The sequence below is a fragment of the Pinus tabuliformis genome, chromosome 5_2 (genome assembly GCF_031772625.1).
Source record: "Pinus tabuliformis cultivar Carrire ecotype Pingquan chromosome 5_2, CPIR1, whole genome shotgun sequence".
NCBI classification, from domain to species: domain Eukaryota; kingdom Viridiplantae; phylum Streptophyta; class Pinopsida; order Pinales; family Pinaceae; genus Pinus; species Pinus tabuliformis.
This window is the reverse complement of record NC_142306.1, coordinates 947,547,849-947,566,452: the sequence shown is the minus strand read 5'-3', so window position 1 is coordinate 947,566,452 and position 18,604 is coordinate 947,547,849.

The following is an 18,604-nucleotide window of genomic DNA, read 5'->3' as shown; positions in this document are numbered from 1 at the left end:
CAACAGCACCATGTACTATCCTTCTAAATGCTCTGACCCTTATGCAATGGCCCTCTTGTTGCTTAAATAGCAATCAAATTAGGGCTTCCCAACTCCACCTGTAGTTCATTTGGGTAAAAACCATGAACCTGCCTCTTTTACTAGCTTTTTCCCATTTGCCTCTGTTTCCGGAATATAATTTCTTCAAATATATTGATTTTTGGAGATTCCCTACTTTTCTTGCACAAATTTAGGGAAATAATATCTAGATATTTTATGGCAGATTCGTTGGCATAACCATTTTGAGCATCACTAAAGTTCACTAACGCTCCCCCTGGTCCAACAACATGAGTTAGCGGATAGACTAACGCTCCTTTATGCTTGTAAACAAGATTTATAAAGCAGGTTGTTAGTGTACAGGGAGCATTAATGTGGATTCTAGGCCTACAACTGTGGTCAATCATTCAGTCATCTTGTCCTTCTCCTCTGACTTAATTAGGAGGTCAATTTGGCCTATAGCATCGGGAAGTACATCAGATCATGCACTACCTGTGCCATTGCCAAACCGACCATCAAGAAGCAAGGCCTCTATACCCCACTGCCTACCTCTAGTCGACCCCTGGAATCCATATCCATGGATTACATGTGAGGCCTTCCTTGCACTAAGCATGGAAATGACTGTGTTTTTGTGGTCGTCAACAGGTTCTCAAAGATGGCCATTATGGCAACCTACAAGAAGAATATCACGGCAGAATCCACTGCTAAACTCTTCTTTGAACGAGTGTGGGTACACTTTGGGATCCTTAAGTCTATCATCTTAGATCAGGATAGTAGGTTCCTCAGATTTTGGTCCAGTCTCTGGTCGATGCTGGACACCAAACTCACTAAGTCCACAACCTTCCATCCTCAAACTGATGGTCAGACAGAGGTTGTCAACAGGATGATCGTACACATTCTGCGCATGTACAACTCAAAGCATCCATGCACATGGGACGAGAGCGTCCCCTATGTTCAGCATAGCTACAATCAGGCTCTCCACAGCTCGACTGGCCACAACCCTTTTCAGGTAGGCTTAGGATTCTAGCCACTATGTCCCATTGATGTGGCCATGCCATTTGGAGCTACTCACGTAGATTTGCCTCATGTCCAATCCGAAACAGATAAGGCAAACAGCTTCATTGAGCATATCCAACATATTCACCAGCAATTCCATGACATTATGGAGAAATAAAATGCCAAGTACAAGCAGCGACATGATCAACATCAGGTGCCACACAAGTTTCAGGGAGGTGACAAAGTTTGGTTGCATTTGCAAAAGGAATGCCTTACCAAAGCCTATCGGAAACTCAAACCACTCCAATATGGTTCTTACACCATTACCAAGGCTATGGGAGACAATGAATTTGCACTCAGCATTCCCCCATTCCTTGGCCTGCAGCCAGTGTTCAATGTGGACCGCCTTCGGCCATAGTTTACACCATTACTAGATACATCTGACATTGCAGAATAGCTCACACCCACATAGTTAAATCCATATTGCACGGAACAAGTTGCAACTGATCATATCATGGACACATAGATCAAGCACACTTCCCAGCAGAATATCCAACTATTTCGAGTTGTCAAAGCAGGCCAACTCCTTCACCAGGGTAAGTGGCTCACCAGGGACCAAGTTTAGCAGAAGTTTCCTCATATCATGGAGGAACTCAACGCAATGGGGACCATTGCTTCCTAAGGGGGGAGGAATGATCCAGGTGTATATTACTGGCCACCTACCAAGTCCACTTAGACCCCCACCATTGTTGTTTCTTTCAGCTTATCAGTTTCCTTAATTGTAGCACAGTTTACTATTTTTAGCAATTTTTCGGATCCTGAACTTCCAGAGCCATTTTGAGGCCCTAAACGACATTTTTTGGAAAAATTGGGAGAAACATGGGTCCATGGACTAATGCTTCTCTTCCCAAAGTTGTAGTTCTTAGATAGACCTTTCTAACGAGATATTGTGTGCGTCAAACGGAGATCGTATGCCAAAGTTACGACCCTCAGGAAGTTGATGTACCAATTTACCCAAACGGGGCCCATAATTTGGTGTTTCATCTTCTAGGGTTAGGTTTTGTGATGTTTATGGTTTTCCATTGTTTCTCAACAATAAATAGGCCTTCGAGCCTCATTGTAACACAGTGCAAAGGCATGTATTCACCACATCTCTTCTCAGAGATAAGCTACCATCGCCCTAGCTGGTTTATTTCCATTGTTGTTTGTGAGCATATTTCAGTATTTTACATTAATGAAATGAAGTATTATTTCCACTGCATCTCCGTGTTTATGGTTATCTCTATAATTTGTTGCATTCCTGTTTAAATTCAGATCAGGAAAATAACTGCTTCCCTGCCAAAGTATCAAGGACTTGATCAATGAATGGAAGAGGGAAGTGATATTTCTATGTTGCCTTGTTCAATTCCCAATAATCCACATAGATACGCCTTTTCCTGTTTTTCTTGGGGACAACTACTAATGGGGAGACCCATTTTCTATTTGAAATGGGATAAATGAAATTCACGTCTAACAACTTCTGTAACTCTTCTTTTACAATGTCCTTGAGGTGTAGATTCAATCTCTGTTGAGGCTACCGGATAGGACAAGCATCCTTTTCAATGTAGATATGATGTGTACACAACTGTGGGTCTATACCCTTCATGTCATGATAATCCTAGGCAAATCCCCTTTATATTTTTGTAGGACTTGAATGAGTTTTTGTTATTGATCACTGTCCAGGCTATCATTAATGTTTGAAACTTTGCTTGGTTCAATTTCAACTGGCTTGTTGTTATGAACAACAGTTGTCTGGATATCTTGATCATCAGTATCTTTCAAAGGGTCTTACAAGGCTTCATTATCAAGAATTTCTTTTAAAATTTGACATTTCACATTGTTCACATTAGTTGGCTTATTGATAAAGTTATTGATAACATCATCTTCAGTTTGATCCTTGAATTCAAGTGCCTCTGCTACTGTAAGTGGTGAACGAATGCTTTCTCCCTGGTATGTGGGTGGTTATTTACATATTTTTATAATGGGCAGACTTGGTTTGTCAGGAGGATATAAACCGAGATATTTTACAGCATCCCCTTTAGAAATAGTCATGCTACCCTCTCGGCAGCCTATGTAAGCAGCAGCTATTTCCAGCCAAGGTCGGCCCAAAATAAAAGGTTGTCCATCCAATCAACTCTTTGGGTTTATAACAAGAAAATCTACCAGATACTCCAATGAATCAACAGAAATTGTAATATCCTGTAAATTTCCCTCTGGCCTCACCACTGAATGATTAGCAAGTTCGAGCAGGGTGGTGGTTGGTTCCAGAGTTATGATACCGAGTGCCTGACAGGTTTCTGCTATTAAGATGTTAATGGTTGCACCTAGTTCAACTAGTGTGTTTGGAAAGAAGCAGCCATATATTTGAACTGTAACAATGGGATTCCCAAGATCTTCATATTTTACTGGAGTTTCCCCTCCCAAGATTAAATTAGATAAGGTACCTACAATATGAATGGTGGGTGAAGTTTTTTATTTCCTCACAGGCTTCTTTACACATAGCTCTTTCAACATTTTAGCATAAATAGGAATACCTTGGATGGCGTAGAGGAGAGGAATTTTAATACAAAGTTTTTTTAGTTCCCCTACGAGATCAAAATCTGGATAAACAATTGTCTTGGGTATTGTTAGCCTTTTGAGGAATGGGGGGGAAGTGACTATGAGATTCTCAAGATCTTTATGCTGATCTGTATCTTCTCCTTGTTTTATTTCGGTGCCAATTACAATTGAAGGAATATGTATAGGTGGGGTTTCTAACTCAATTTATCGTTGGTTCCTATTTTCCTAAGGGGTGATGATATGTCCTGACCTCAATCTAATTTCATTACATTCTTTTTGTTCAATTTCATAGTCTGCGCTTTCAACAATTTGCACCAACTGAACCAGTCTATTATTGGGATTCGGATTTGGTTGAGCTGGAAATTGAGGACGGAGAAGAGGCTGAGGATTTTGTTGTAATGGATATGGGGCTATTAATGTAGGTTGAGGTTGAGGACCTGTTCCCATAGGTGTATTGGATATCCCCAAAGGTCGCTACCAATTTGGAGACCAGTTTTGGTTTTGAGAAGTAGAGGCATGCCACTAGGATAGATATGGATTACCTTGCCAAACATGAGCAAAAAGAGAATTCGACCAGCCATTACCTGGAAAGGACTGAGTTGGCTAGGGTTTCATAGGGAATGGTTGGGATTTCCAATTCAGGTAAGGTGTTTTGACTTTCCATGTTGCCCCAGGGTTCTGTTACTGATTAAATGGTGAAGAAGGAAAGAACTTGGATGTGTCTAGTGACATACCTGTAGGTTTGGTCTGCCACTTACAACGCTGGTTCATTAAATATATTGGCTCTCTCTCTTCTTCTGCTTCCTTGAAAACTAATTTTAGCCTTGGAAGTGATGGAAATTTTTCAGTGTCATGGTCCTTGGTGCAGATAGTGCATGTTTGAACCATGTCCAATCGACACTCCCATTGGTTGTGCTTCTTCCGGCAGCGTGAGCAGAAAATGACCAAGTTTTGTTCTGCTAAGGCTTGTTTTTGTTTAGCCTATAGGACGTCCAATTGTGTTGTGAGGGTGCCCAAGATGTCTGTCTTGGAATCTTCTAGGAGGTTTCTGATTTCCATTCGTGTTACATATACACTGTGTGGTTTGCTTCCTCTGGTCATAGGATCTCGGCTTCCTACTCCTGTGCATGTGCTTCCTCGTGAACACCTAATATGCAAGCGAATGATTTCATCATAATCTTCTTGAGAAATATCTCCTTTCCCCATTAAATTTAGAGTTTATATCCATTCTTCTTTCATTCCCTTAATTAAGATAGCTCTTAGGACTTCTTTTGGTAAGGTGGTGTGAGGAGATCTCTGCAAATTATAGTGAAACCGTTCGACATATTCTTCTAGAGTTTCATTATCCTTTGCAGCCATCTTAAAGATTTCATATTTTAATTCCCTAGTCTTGCAAAATTCTTGGAGGAAGGAATTTTTCATGTCATCCCAAGAGTTAATAGTACATCCACCCAGACCCATGAACCATCTCAAGGCTACTCCTTTTAGAGTAGAAGGGAACAATTTTAGTTTTTGAGGGTCGGTGGTATAGTCATATCCTCTACAGAGGACATCAAACTCGAATAGGAAGGCATCGGGATCCTCCATGATCATCCCATGAAAATTTGGGATGCTCTGCAAAGGAATAGCTTTCATAGGGGCATTGGCCACTTGGTCAACTATGGGGTATTCCAATGTCAAGGTTTGACCTTGAGGTGGCTGATTTTCCATTTGGTCAAAAATGTGCCAATATCCTTCAGGAATTTCAAGGGGTGCTATTTGAGTAAGCGGAGGATTAGCAATCCGAGTTGGTTTTGCAACACTGCCTAGATCTAAGATCACAGGAGATCCTTGTTCAGACAGCTGAGGTTCCGCCTTAGCAGTTCCGCTGGTTTCTCCCTCTCCTTGTCTTAAGTTACATGATTTTCCCTCTTGTAGAGGATCATAATGTAAATTTGTTGTAACCTAAAGAATCTATTTAGGTCGTCCAATTTGGCTTTGAATCTCAGCGTAGGCTGCAGATGATGAGCATGTTCCCTGAGGGATTACAGTAGGGCATTTTCTAGTGACATTCTGGAATCCTACTGATGCCTGTGACTCTGTTTTTCTTACCATTTCGTCTATAAAACTTGTTCTCCCATGGCTCACTGATCCCTTGAGTTTTTTGAATTTAGGCAGGGGGTTATGATCTTTTTCTATCTTTCTATTCCTAGTCATTCATAAAAAAACTATTGCTATTTAACCTTTATGCTTTTACTGAAAAGCGGGTTGATGAGAAGGCACTTTACTTGTTAGTAAAGAAGGTTCCTACCTCTCATTTTTAAAACCCAATTCTCTTATAGCAAGATAAAAGGAAATAAGTTTGAAACACTCTCCCCAGAAATGACGCCAAAATGTTGGTGCACTAAGATGTCCTATTACAAACAATCTCAATACCTACATTCATTATCAACATAGGGCAAGTATTTTTATTTCAAGAGTGTCAAAACTATATATGCAGTGAATTTAGAGGGAAATCCATGTTGGAATCATTGCAATTTCTAATGTATATTTATCTAAATTCAATCCAAACACTTATGAAAGGAATCCATAAGACACTTTGCAATTCTACTTAACCTATTCTGAAAGAAAATGAATCTGAATACAAATAGAAAGAATCACACTTGGTAGTCTTATCTAGAATTGAAACTAACTTATTTAACATGAAAGGGAGTTATGATAATTGAATAGAAAATGATGATTGAACAACAAATGATAGTTGAACAGCAAATGACCATATAAGCATCTCACAGAAAGAAATCAATTCTATCTTTGAAATCTATGATAACGTTACTTATAATGAACAACAATCTAATGTTGGAATTAACATAACCAATTCAATAAAGAGCATCACGCATATGTAACACACAACTAAATCTTGAATCTTGAATAAACAAAAAATGTAAATCAGAATCATCAATCCTCACAGTAATCAGAATGATATTAACTTAACAATAACAAACAGTAAAGAATAAACAAAAATGATTATAACACAGGTGAAGCAATAGATCTTCTCTTGATTGGGCCCAAAGTCTCTAGAAGTCCCCACTATTAGATACTCAGAATACGATTATGAATTAAATGTAGTCTTCTTCATTAAAATAAGTAACAGAGTTACATCACCAAGATGAAAGTATTATATGTCCAAAAGAATAGTTACAATCTATGAATTTCTAGACTAGCTGTTCAGTTTGCCTTTCAACCTTATATAAAATTTAGAAAAGTAAATAGATAAAAGTGAATCCTCAGGATCAGGGGATCCTGAGGATTTCGCAATACTCGATCTGATTCCATCATAAAATAGCTTTGGTCTACCCGGTCTTCCACTGTCCTGCTTGCCCCAGACGTTGTATTTTTCCTTTACTAGTTGTTGTTGTTCTGTCGATTGAACAACCATCGTCCAATCTGCATCTCTGCACATAAAGATAGTAAAAGTCAGTTTTCTGTGCCCAGATTTATCTAATGTGTTACTAATCACTTTTACCCAACTTCAACTATTGTTTTCTCTATTTTGATCCATAAAACGAAGATAAACATATGAAGACAAATGCTAAATTAGGCTATTTACGAGGAGAAACATACATTTTTCTCGTCCCAACACTTACCCTGGAAGATTCTATGTTATCCATTATCATCCAAGAATTCAATAGCCTTGTCATAAAAATCCACCTTTGTCCTATGAAAATACAACCAGTCCATACCCAAAATCATACTATACTATCACAATGGAAGCATATTCACATGACTTGATGTAGGCATACCATTCAACTCAAATGCACAAGCTCTTACCCAATGTTGTAATCTTATCTTTGTACTTGTAGCCAACTACACTAACCAAGATTCTGCATGCACTTCTTTATTCAAACAACACTTATCCACTAGGTCAGAATTAACATGACTATAGTTAGATCCAAGGTCAATCAAAATAGAAACAACTTTATCACAAAGCTTACCATCCATCTTGATAATATATTCCTAGTGATCAACTTTCTTGTTATCCATTGTTGCATACATATGATGAATGCTCTGCCCAACATCCCCAATAGTTTGTGCTTCCTATGCACTATAGATCTAAGGTCTACCACCCTGATTCTGTGGAAAATCTCTCTTGAGATACTCCTTACCACTTGTCCAACAATACAACATTCCCTTACCATCACCTTTATTTTTTTGTTCTCTAGGATTAGTTCCATTAAACTTCTTGTAAGGTGCAACATTTTCTTTATCACCTACATCCTAGGGTCTTGTGTGCTTGGGCTACCATTTACCTTTAGCCTTTTATTTCCCTTTCCAACCTTGCTAAGATTTTGTCTTGTGCTTTGGTTTATCATAACAATATTTCAACTTACCATGACTTCTTCAAGTGATCGAGGCTCATCATACTGGATCTGATATATAAATTCTAATGGTAATCCTCTAAAAAATATTTTAACTATGGCTTTATCATCCTTAATATATAGTACATACCTCAATAACTCTAGGAACTTGGTCATATACTCGTCATCCGTCATCGATCCCATATTTAGCTCATAGAATTCATTAGATTTACTTTTATAGTACACATTTGACAAATATTTCTTCCTGAAAAGTCTCTTGAATTCATGCCAACTAAATTATCTTGTCCTGATTTCTCTAACCCGCTTCACATCTTCCCACTAGATGTTTGCTTTCCCTTTGAGGCTAAAGATAGCTATTTTGGCCTTCATTTTCTCTTTGTAATCATGAAACTTAAAGAACTTCTTCATCCCAAATAACCATGCCTCTACGTCTTCTGATTTCTTCAAATCTCATTCAAAGGTAGGTGGCTTAGCTTTCTTAAACTCATCTAGAAAATATCCCTTATCACTCCTCTTGAAAGGATCATAATGATGATGACCATGATACTTATCAAAACCAAAACTAGAATAAAACTTGTGTCCATCACCTCTCCTAATCGATGTATGTAAGAACCTGGAATCTCTAATAGTGTCATCTCTATCTGATCTATGTACACTATGATACCTATTTCTATATGCCCCATTAGTCCTATCCTCATGCCCATGGCTAATCCTAAGTGGTCTCTGTCTCTGCAGATCTGACAAAATATGAAGGATAACTATATTAACCTATGCTTGTTTCTCTTGTGCCCGAATGATTTTGTCATTATGTGCTTTGAAACTTCTTATTTTTGTCTTCAAAATTCTTAATGTGTCAGTTATGTTAGGAGAGTTCCCATCACCATGATTCTCATTTGATCTATAAGGAGAGCCATGTGAACTATGGTATACCATATTGCTAGTCAACTTTGATCTTTTTCCTGCAGTTATACCATGTCAGCTAAACCAAACTATAAACATAATCAACACACCTCAGTATAGTTTAGGGGAGGATATCTCAATTTCAAGGTCAACCATATTAGCACAATACATGTATATATAAACATAATCATATCATCATGTGGACATCATTTCAACCATTATCTAGTTACCATACATGAATATACCATAATCATGACAATGAATGCATAACGACATATAGACATTGACATGCATAACAAATGCATCACTGACATGTAGCCATGACGACCACATCTAATGACAACACCATCATCTTCTTCATTAAAAACAGCTACAAAAATTACCATCACCATGCATACACATAAAATACATATACAACCTACATGCATGCATGACAACCATATTCTGCCCATCCAGTCCAAGGGGTGAGCCATGCTCTAATACCACTTTGTAACACCCTCCTCCCACATTTACCCAAGCTAACTAGTCCACTAGGGTAAACATGTGATGATGAGTTACCATGATATGATTCAAATCCCCAATATAATTAAGGAAGTGGAATCGACTAAACTAAACTAAACTGACCTTCCTCGAGGGCTACAGAACCTTCAAGAGCCAACCAACCCCTCCAGGTGTCCAACCCCTAAGAGAGCTTGATGTTTTGTTGAACTGGACCTGAAGTTTTTTCCATGAAACTAATACCCTCTAGCTCCTCCCATAGCAAGGCCTCCATGTGACTATTTCCTTTTTCAGACAGTGTTGTGCTAGTGACCCCAGATTCTAAGCCAGTTTTTTAAGGCTAGGACTCAGGCCTCTACCCAGAACTTCATGAAACTTCCATAAATGATAAATAATATGGTGAAAAGGCATATAATGTAAAACTTGAACAAGGACCTAACCTGACAAGGCCTATCCATGACAAAAATTCTTTCAAACACATCACAAACATGTAATCTACGCATCATATAAACACATCTAAGCATAGGTACTTCATACTTATCTGAGATTTGTTAAGAATGTCTGATACCCTCTCATAATAGTTTCATTATCATATATTATGTCATACATTAATTATTCATTCATTTACTAATCAAAACATAATGAGATCCATGACTAAGATCTATCATAAAACCATGCTTATAACCAACATATAATGAATAGAATAACAATAACGGAGCAACCATTATAATCACATAATAGCAAACACACTTACACATAATACACAAGAGGATAAGATATCTTATTAACATATGCAAAAAGTAACCAAGCTAGGGACTTCCACGTACCACTTGACGATAGATTGGTTGAACCAAATATTTCTTTCAACTAATCACCCCCATTCCATATTCCAAGCAAGAATGTGGGACTTACAACAAAACAACCTGGGCTTCCTCAGGCTTTACCAAAATCCACCAAGGGATTCCTAGGCCCAAGACCTCATATATACAACCAGGATTTACTGTAATCCCTCTAAGAGATTCCTAGGCCCAAAAACGAAACATACAATACTAGGCTTTAATGTAATCCTACCATATACCGGTCCAGGGTTCACTAAGCCTATACCAGCATGGATGCCTCGAGATCTATCCACCTAAATTGTGAGGAATTTATTTGTATCCACCTCTAGGCTTTTTCATGTATCCCACCATTCACCGGTAAAGGATTTCTAGGCCTAATGAGGCTCCACTCTCTAAGATTTACCATATATCCCGCCATTCACCATTCGAGGATTCGTATGCCTAATGAGGGTATATAAAATCAATATTTACCGCAATCCCACCTTCACTGATCTAGTGATTCCTCAGCCTTGTTTTTCTCCCTGAGACCACCCCACTCAGTTTTGAAATCATCTGACAATCCAACTCAACCAAATAAGAGAAACCCCATCACACCATGACTATCTGGAAATGGAAAGGGAAGTCTCAAAACCACTGTCACACCTAGGAAAAACCATGCCAAGGGAAACAAGAGAACAAAATGCACACATGCATGTACCATTCATGTCAAAACTTGCCAGGAAATCATACATGCAAATCGATACCTACAACTAATCCTGTTATAATTTCTTTATCTTCCTTGCTTGATCTTTGCTTCCCTTTGCTTTCTTGTCCTTCCTTTTCCTTTCTTCCTCCAATGCTAGAGTGCTCAAAGAATACTCTAAGTGTCCAAGAGTATGAGAGAGTAGAAAGAATAGAGAAAGAGCTCCAAAAACGAATTGGCAAAAGGTTGTGAACTGATCCTTAGAAGATTTTTTATTAATGAGGCCTCTATTTTCTTCATTTTCCAATATTTTCCTTCATTTTCCTCCTCAAATTAAACTTGCAACCTTTCACCTTCATATTCTCCTAATTTCCTTTATTTTCATAAATAAAATGCCAATTAATGGATCTTGACTTTTCAAAGCATTTTCCATTTCCTTTTCCAATTTCCCCTTAGCCATAATAAACCAAATTAACTCCCACACTAGGATTTTTTTCCCAACGTTTAGCTTGGAATAAGTGTCACATGACCTTGGTCTTATTTTTCCTTTATTAACTTTATTACATAGATTTTAAATGGGTCCATTACAGTAGTTGAATCATACCAACATGTCTAGAATGACATTCTGGAGGGATGTCAAACAACTCCCCATGAATATCAATGTTCTTGGTGGCATCTTGGACGATCTTCCAAGTATGTGGGCCTCTAACCTCTATCCTCTAATCCTCTTTATGGGATATAGGAGGTGGCTTTGTAGGCCCTCCCTCTGGTATGTATCGATCAACTTGTTGATGTTATCCATCATCAAAGACAAACTACACCTAGTAGGTGAACTAGCAGAGATTTTATCCATCTCTCGTGTGATCCATGTTTGTTGGGACCTAACATCCTCAATTTTGATACTCACTATAGCATCGTTCCACGGAGGGATTAGCATTGCGCTTTGATCCTCGCCTTCACCCTATTGAGGGTCTACAAATCATAAACATAATATATATATATATATATATATATATATATATATATATATATATATATATATATATATATATATATATATATATATATATATAACAAACTAGAGGCATAATAACACATACATTTAATTGTGTTATATAGTTAAATAAAAATATATGAAGTGTAGGTTACAAAATTATTACTCAACTAATAAATTTAATAAGGGTGGGAACTATGAGATATATAGTTGCCATGTATCATTATACTAAATAATTATACAAATATGAGTATTGGAAATTTTAAGGAAAATTACAATTTGTAGATCAACTCGAGTCTTAAAAAGTTGTTGAGCATCACCCATCTTATGTTAAATTATGAAGAGCACATTATGTTAAATAATTATAAAATATATTAAATGTTGTGTGTGTGTGTGTGTATGAGAGAGAAAGATTGATTTTATCAATCTCGGTTGAGCTTAGAAATCTTCCGTCGAATTCATTTTCCTCTCGTGGTCCAAGCAAAATTACTTGCACAGGTCGCGACTAGGGTATTTGAATTAGAAACAACACTCGATCCTACTATATCTTTCAATTGAGTCAATGGCTCAATTAAAATATATACCTCGATCGAGCCGTTAACTCGGGTTAGAAAAAAAATTGATCGATAGTTTGTTTAAACGCTCAATCGAGTTTTTTTTAAGTTCCTTAACAGCTTGATCGAGTGCTTAAAATTTGCTCGATAGAGTGCCTAAAATTTCTCAATAGAGAATTCATTTTTTAGTAAAACGCGCCCTCATTTTGCCAAAAAGTGTAACCCATCTCCATGGTTTGAGCCTAGTATAACAATCTTCCATCCAATTCAATCCGAAACTGGAGGAAGTTTAAGAATTTTCTTCTAGAAATATTAACTAACGTAACACTCCCACCATGTTATTGAAGGAACTTGGGAATTTGACGGTGGGGAATAAAAAAAGGATCAAATATTTTAATCAGATATTTATGCGATTGTTGAACAAGATCCCTACTGAAGTGCAACCTCATGATGGAATCACTAAATATTATTACACATCCTCCATGTTGACTAACATTTCCGTTTTTGTAAATAGAGTTGCAAAGGAAACATTGGCCTTAATATTTGTAGAATCTCTTGCTGTAGAAAACGATTTGTGATCTATTGGAGTCATTGTATATGATGAGGATTCTAAGGACTCTAAGGAAGCTGGTAATAAAAACCAAGCCTCTTCCAACATAACAAGAGACAAAGACTCTTTTGACATGGAAATCTTGACCAAGCCTCTGAAGTTTCTTATAAAAAAAGTTTTAGAATTGAAGATATAGTTAAACGAGGCATCAACTACTAGCAACAAGTCTTCCAGGCCATCGTTCTTCAAAAGAAACAACAATTCACAACAAGACAAATCTTCTCATAGTGTTCAACATTGAAATTTTGGGCATGGATAACTTCTGCACTTTTTATGAAGAGAAAAGATAGAAAAGACATGCTCCCAGTGGAATCATAATATGGACACAATGATGGATAACCTTGTTGATACTATATTAACAAAATAACAGTCTAAGAAGAATGAAGAAACAAGTGAACCTATTGTGACCAAAGGAAATTTGGGTGTTGTACATTAAATCAACATGTTCAGTATTATATACAATGGTAACAAACATAGTGTTGATTGACCAACAATGAGTGATGCTAGTACAAAGAAATCAGCTTATCATTACAACCTTGAGATAAAAGGACTTATTTCTGAGCAAGAGATTAAGAATCAGTTGCGACATAGAATCTTGCCACCTTCAAACCCAGCTCAAAATTCACAGAACAAGTATGGAGGTGCTCATTCTTTAAAGAACACTTCAAGTAGAAGTAAAATCAAGTCCATCACTCCTGCTATAGCGGATAAAGTTACACCACTTGACTCATCAAAATAACCTGCTGTATTGGAAAATATTGATTATAACATTATTGAATACATGAAGAGATCTCGCGTGAACATTTTTCTCTTCAAGCTCACAAGGATAATAAGCTAGCATGAATTGATTCTCCAAGCACTCTAATCGCACAATCCGATAGGTAAAGAATTTTTTGCATCATGGGTAATGTCTGGTAACTGTCGTCATTTCCTCGAATCTGTTGTAAATGTTGTAAATCAAGTTCTAATACTCTTTTCCTGCCATTTATGTTAATGTTCAAAATTTTCAATTATAATGTTCACAACAATTAAGTTGATTCTGTTGCATCCACAAATGTTATATCATTTTCGGTTACCAAGAAAATCAATGCACAGTGGGATAAAATTGATGCACGGATCATACAGCTAGATATATCATTTGTCCAGGCTATAGGTGAACTCAAGAATGTTCTTATCCATTTTTCATATGATCATAGATTTCACTAGTGTATAAATATCATAGTTGTGGACATTCCAGAAGCCTATGGATTACTGTTAAGCAGAGATTGGTCCAGCAAACTCCAAGGATACTTTGTGATAGACTGGTCTCATTTATGGCTTCCATATAAGGGCAGAAATAATCAGATTCGAGTTGAAAGTGAGCCCTACATGAAGCGTACCATGACACAACTTGAAGAAAAGAATGAACCAATGGGCTTCGCAGAAGTGATTTTCAAAAATTTCTTTCTGGAAGTAGATCACAGATTCTATCTAGCTCAACCTTCACGAATCCCACCAAATAAAAAATTGGAACTCCTTCCTATAAATCTAATTGGTGATAATGACATTTGTACAGTAGACGTAGGTAGTACTAGTGTAGGTCGTAGCTCTAGATTTTCTAATACTTGGGTTTTGTATTTTTGTAGTTCGAAAACGTAGGAGGGCTCTAGAGAGTGTTTCATTTTATTAGACCCGCAACATATAAAACATTTGATCTCTTGTCGCTTGGAATTTGAGTGCACTAACAATATCACAGAATATGAAGCACTCATCCTAGGTCTGAATAAATCAATCAACCTTAAAGTTGGGGTTCTCAATGATATAGGTGGCTCTGATACAACATGTACATAATACTATACATTGTGTGTCACCTAATCTCAAGAGTTATCAACAAGAGGTATGACATCTGATTTTGAAATTCCAAGCTTTCAATATTGTTTTTGTTCCCAGTATATGTATTGTTGTTGTAGATACATTAGAAAATGTTGTTGCTAGGTTGTCACAGCTTAGGGATGGCTTGTCTATTGAAATTATTTATAAGCCATCCATTTCTAATAATATCAATAACCTTCACATCTTTAATGACGACCAACAGATACTGGATTCTATGGAGAATTCTAATGTGTTCAAGGATGCAAACATCAACGAGGATGAACATGATAAAGCATTGCAAGATGCAAATTGAGCAAGTAAAGAAAACCCCCAAGGGCATGGTATCACTTGAAAAGTCGTATGACTTGCAAAATCGCTTTAAGGGGCCGGTGAATGCCAAGACTCACAGTTCAACTTTGTCGCATGAGAAAATCAATATTGGTACAAAACATGATCCAAATTTTTTCAATCTCGTTACATTCTACACATATCAAGAGTGGCAAGATTTCATTTTCCTTTTCAAGCAGTACTGAGATGTTTTCGTGTGGACCTACGATGATCTCAAAAATTATGAAACACGCATAATATAACACATAATTCCCATCAAGGAAGGGTCCAAGCCTTTCCAGCAAAATCTCTATAAATTTCATCCAACACTTGAGCCTCTCATTTAGAAAGAATTGAAGAAGTTGTTGGATGCTCAGATCACCTTCAAAGTGCAAAATTTGACATGGTTTTCAACGATGAGGAAGAATTCTGGGGAAATATTCCTTTGCATGGATTTTCATAATCTTAATCGCACCTTAGACAAGGAAATTTATCTAGTGTCATCAATGGAACAAATTCTATGGACAATATCGGGGTATGAAATTTTTTCCTTGTTGGATGGATTTTCGAGCTATAACCAGGTTCTAGTGTCAGAACCTGACAAATAGAAACAACTTTTCGAACCAAATCAGGTGTGTTTTCTTTCAAGAGAATGTTGTTTGGACTCATTAATGTCAGTGCAACTTTCCAATGGGCGATGGACATCACATTTTGCGGTCTGATTGGCCAAAGCATAGTGGTCTATCCTAATGACGTAATGGTGTTTTCGAAAATAATATACGACCACTTGTGCCATTTGAAGCATATTTTTGAGCTATGTCGTAAATACATGATATCTCCTAATCCCAAGAAGAACATATTTGTAGTGTCTGAGGAAAATCTCTTGGGCCATAGTATCACAAAAAGTGGGATTAAGGTAGACCCTGAAAGGGTCAAAGAAATCACACAAATTCCCTTCCAAGTGAACAAGAAAGTCATGCACTCCTTCTTGGGAAAAATTAATTTATTCCGCAAATTCATCTCTAACTACACACAGATAGTGAAACCACTGCATGAGATGATAAAGAAGGATGTGATATACAAGTGATATAAAAGGGAAAAGGGTACATTCTCCTGTATAAATCAACTGATCGCAAAATCACAAGAACTATACAGTCTAAAGTTAAGTAAATATTTATTTCTTTACACTTTTACTTCTGATACTTGTCTTGTTGTTGTTATTACACAAAAGGATGATCATAATAATGAGAGGCCTATATCATTCATGAGTTTCAGCTTGAATGGACCTGAACTTAATTATCCCACCATAGATAAACAAGTGTACATAGTCTACAAGGCGTTAAAACACTTTCATCCTTATCTTTTGAGAAATCAGTGTATTATCTTTGTGCCACACCCATCTATTAGAGAATTATTTTTTCAACAAGAGCTAGGTGAAAGAAGAGTGAAATGGATGTCTAGTTTATAGGAATATGGTCTGGAGTTCAAACCAGTTCGCACCATCAAAGGACATGATCTATGCCAGTTAGTAGTAGAAGCAATAAATGCACCAAAAGATGACACTTTTGGATGTTAGCAGGAGATTGAAATGTACAATATCGAACAAGCTATCCCCACTAATACACCAACCTCTTGGTACACAAATGTGCGATAGTATCTTGAACACGGTACTCTTCCCTCTCATTTATCAATGAGACAGAAGAGGGAAACCAAATTGAAAGCTTTATCTTATCAATTGGTACACAGAGTGATTTTTAGAAAGCATGATAACGGAGTCCTACTTAGATGCTTGGAAGCACCAGATTCAGAAAAGGTACTGTGTGACTTCCATGAAAGATGAGTCGGGGTATATTTCGCAGGTGACACTACTGTGCACAAAGTTATGTGGGCCAGTTTCTATTGGCCCACACTTTTCAAAGATGCTCATGCTTATGCCCACAAGTTTCTAATTTGTCAGAAATTTATCAGCCCCCATTGCAGCCCATCGTTGTAGAAGAACCATTCCAACAATGGGCATTAGATGTTATCGGTGAGATTTTTCCACACTCATCGAAGCATCACCACTACATCCTCACTACTACATACTAATTCGCCTCATGTAAGTGAATGATTAGGAAGTTATCAGCTCCCTCGAGCAGAATATTATTACCAAGTTCGATGTTCCAAATTCACTTGTTTTTGACAATGCAATGTATTTTTCATCGCTAAACCTATATGATTTTGAATTGGAAAATGATATTTTATTGAAACATTCAACTAACTATTATCCATATCATTAAAAGGATTTTTTTCACTAAACAAAGGAATTGGAACATTTCTTTGGTGAACGCCCGAAGGGATGACCATGTCATGCCTAAACCTTATCTGAATACCTCTCCTTACTTCCTGGTGTATGGAAAAGAAGCCATCTTACCTCTTAATATTTACCTGCCTCCACTTCAACTTTTGCAAGAATCCTAGGGTAAGCCTTTCCTCTTAGTTCAGAGTAGGATAGACACTCTCCTGAAGCTATAGGAAGAAAGAAATAAATCCAAAGAAAATTTTTCATTTCATCAAAGTCGTATTAACATATGGTTTAATAAGAATTTTGTAGGGAAAAGAGAATTTAGTGTGGGTGACCTGGTAAAGTGGGATAAATCCCATGAAAAGAAGGGGAAACATGCTAAGTTCCAATCCTTGTGGACCACACCATATGTTTTTCATGAGAAGCTTGGCCATTACAATTATCATCTCCAATCCTTGGACAGGAAGACTGACTCTCTTCCTATAAATGGCCAATATTTGAAATAATATTTTCAATGAGAGTATAGGTATGTGCCCTACCCTATGTATATAGTCTGTTATTTTTGTTTTTTTTCTGTGTTCAGTCCTTTTTTTCTGTTTCCTTTCATTGATATGAGTAAGTGTCGTGTGTAATTGTGTTTTTTAGTTCCAATGTATGTTGCGGAATTGAAAAAAAATTGTGACACTACAACATTTGGCTAAACCTCAGTCCTTCTTCATCTCGGTTACATATTTTGGTTGATGATGTTCTGATGGAAAATGTGATCTATATGTAAGGAAATATTTGTGTCTAACCATGATATCCATGCCTATTCTAGAAACCTCATGCCTACACTCAATTCTTTATGTTTCGGTGTTTTCCATGCTAATCTGATGAAGTAGAGAAGGAGAAGGGAAAAATATAAATGAGCAAACAAATATCAAAGGTTTTACATATGCTTGTATGAAGGAACAACCTCTTCTTCTCTCAATAGAATAAGTGTCGATGCATAGTCTTATGTAAAATAAATAAATAAAGGGTGAAATAAGAGAAAGGATTCCTGTGCAAGGAGGTAAAGCAACCAACTCCACTGGGATATTG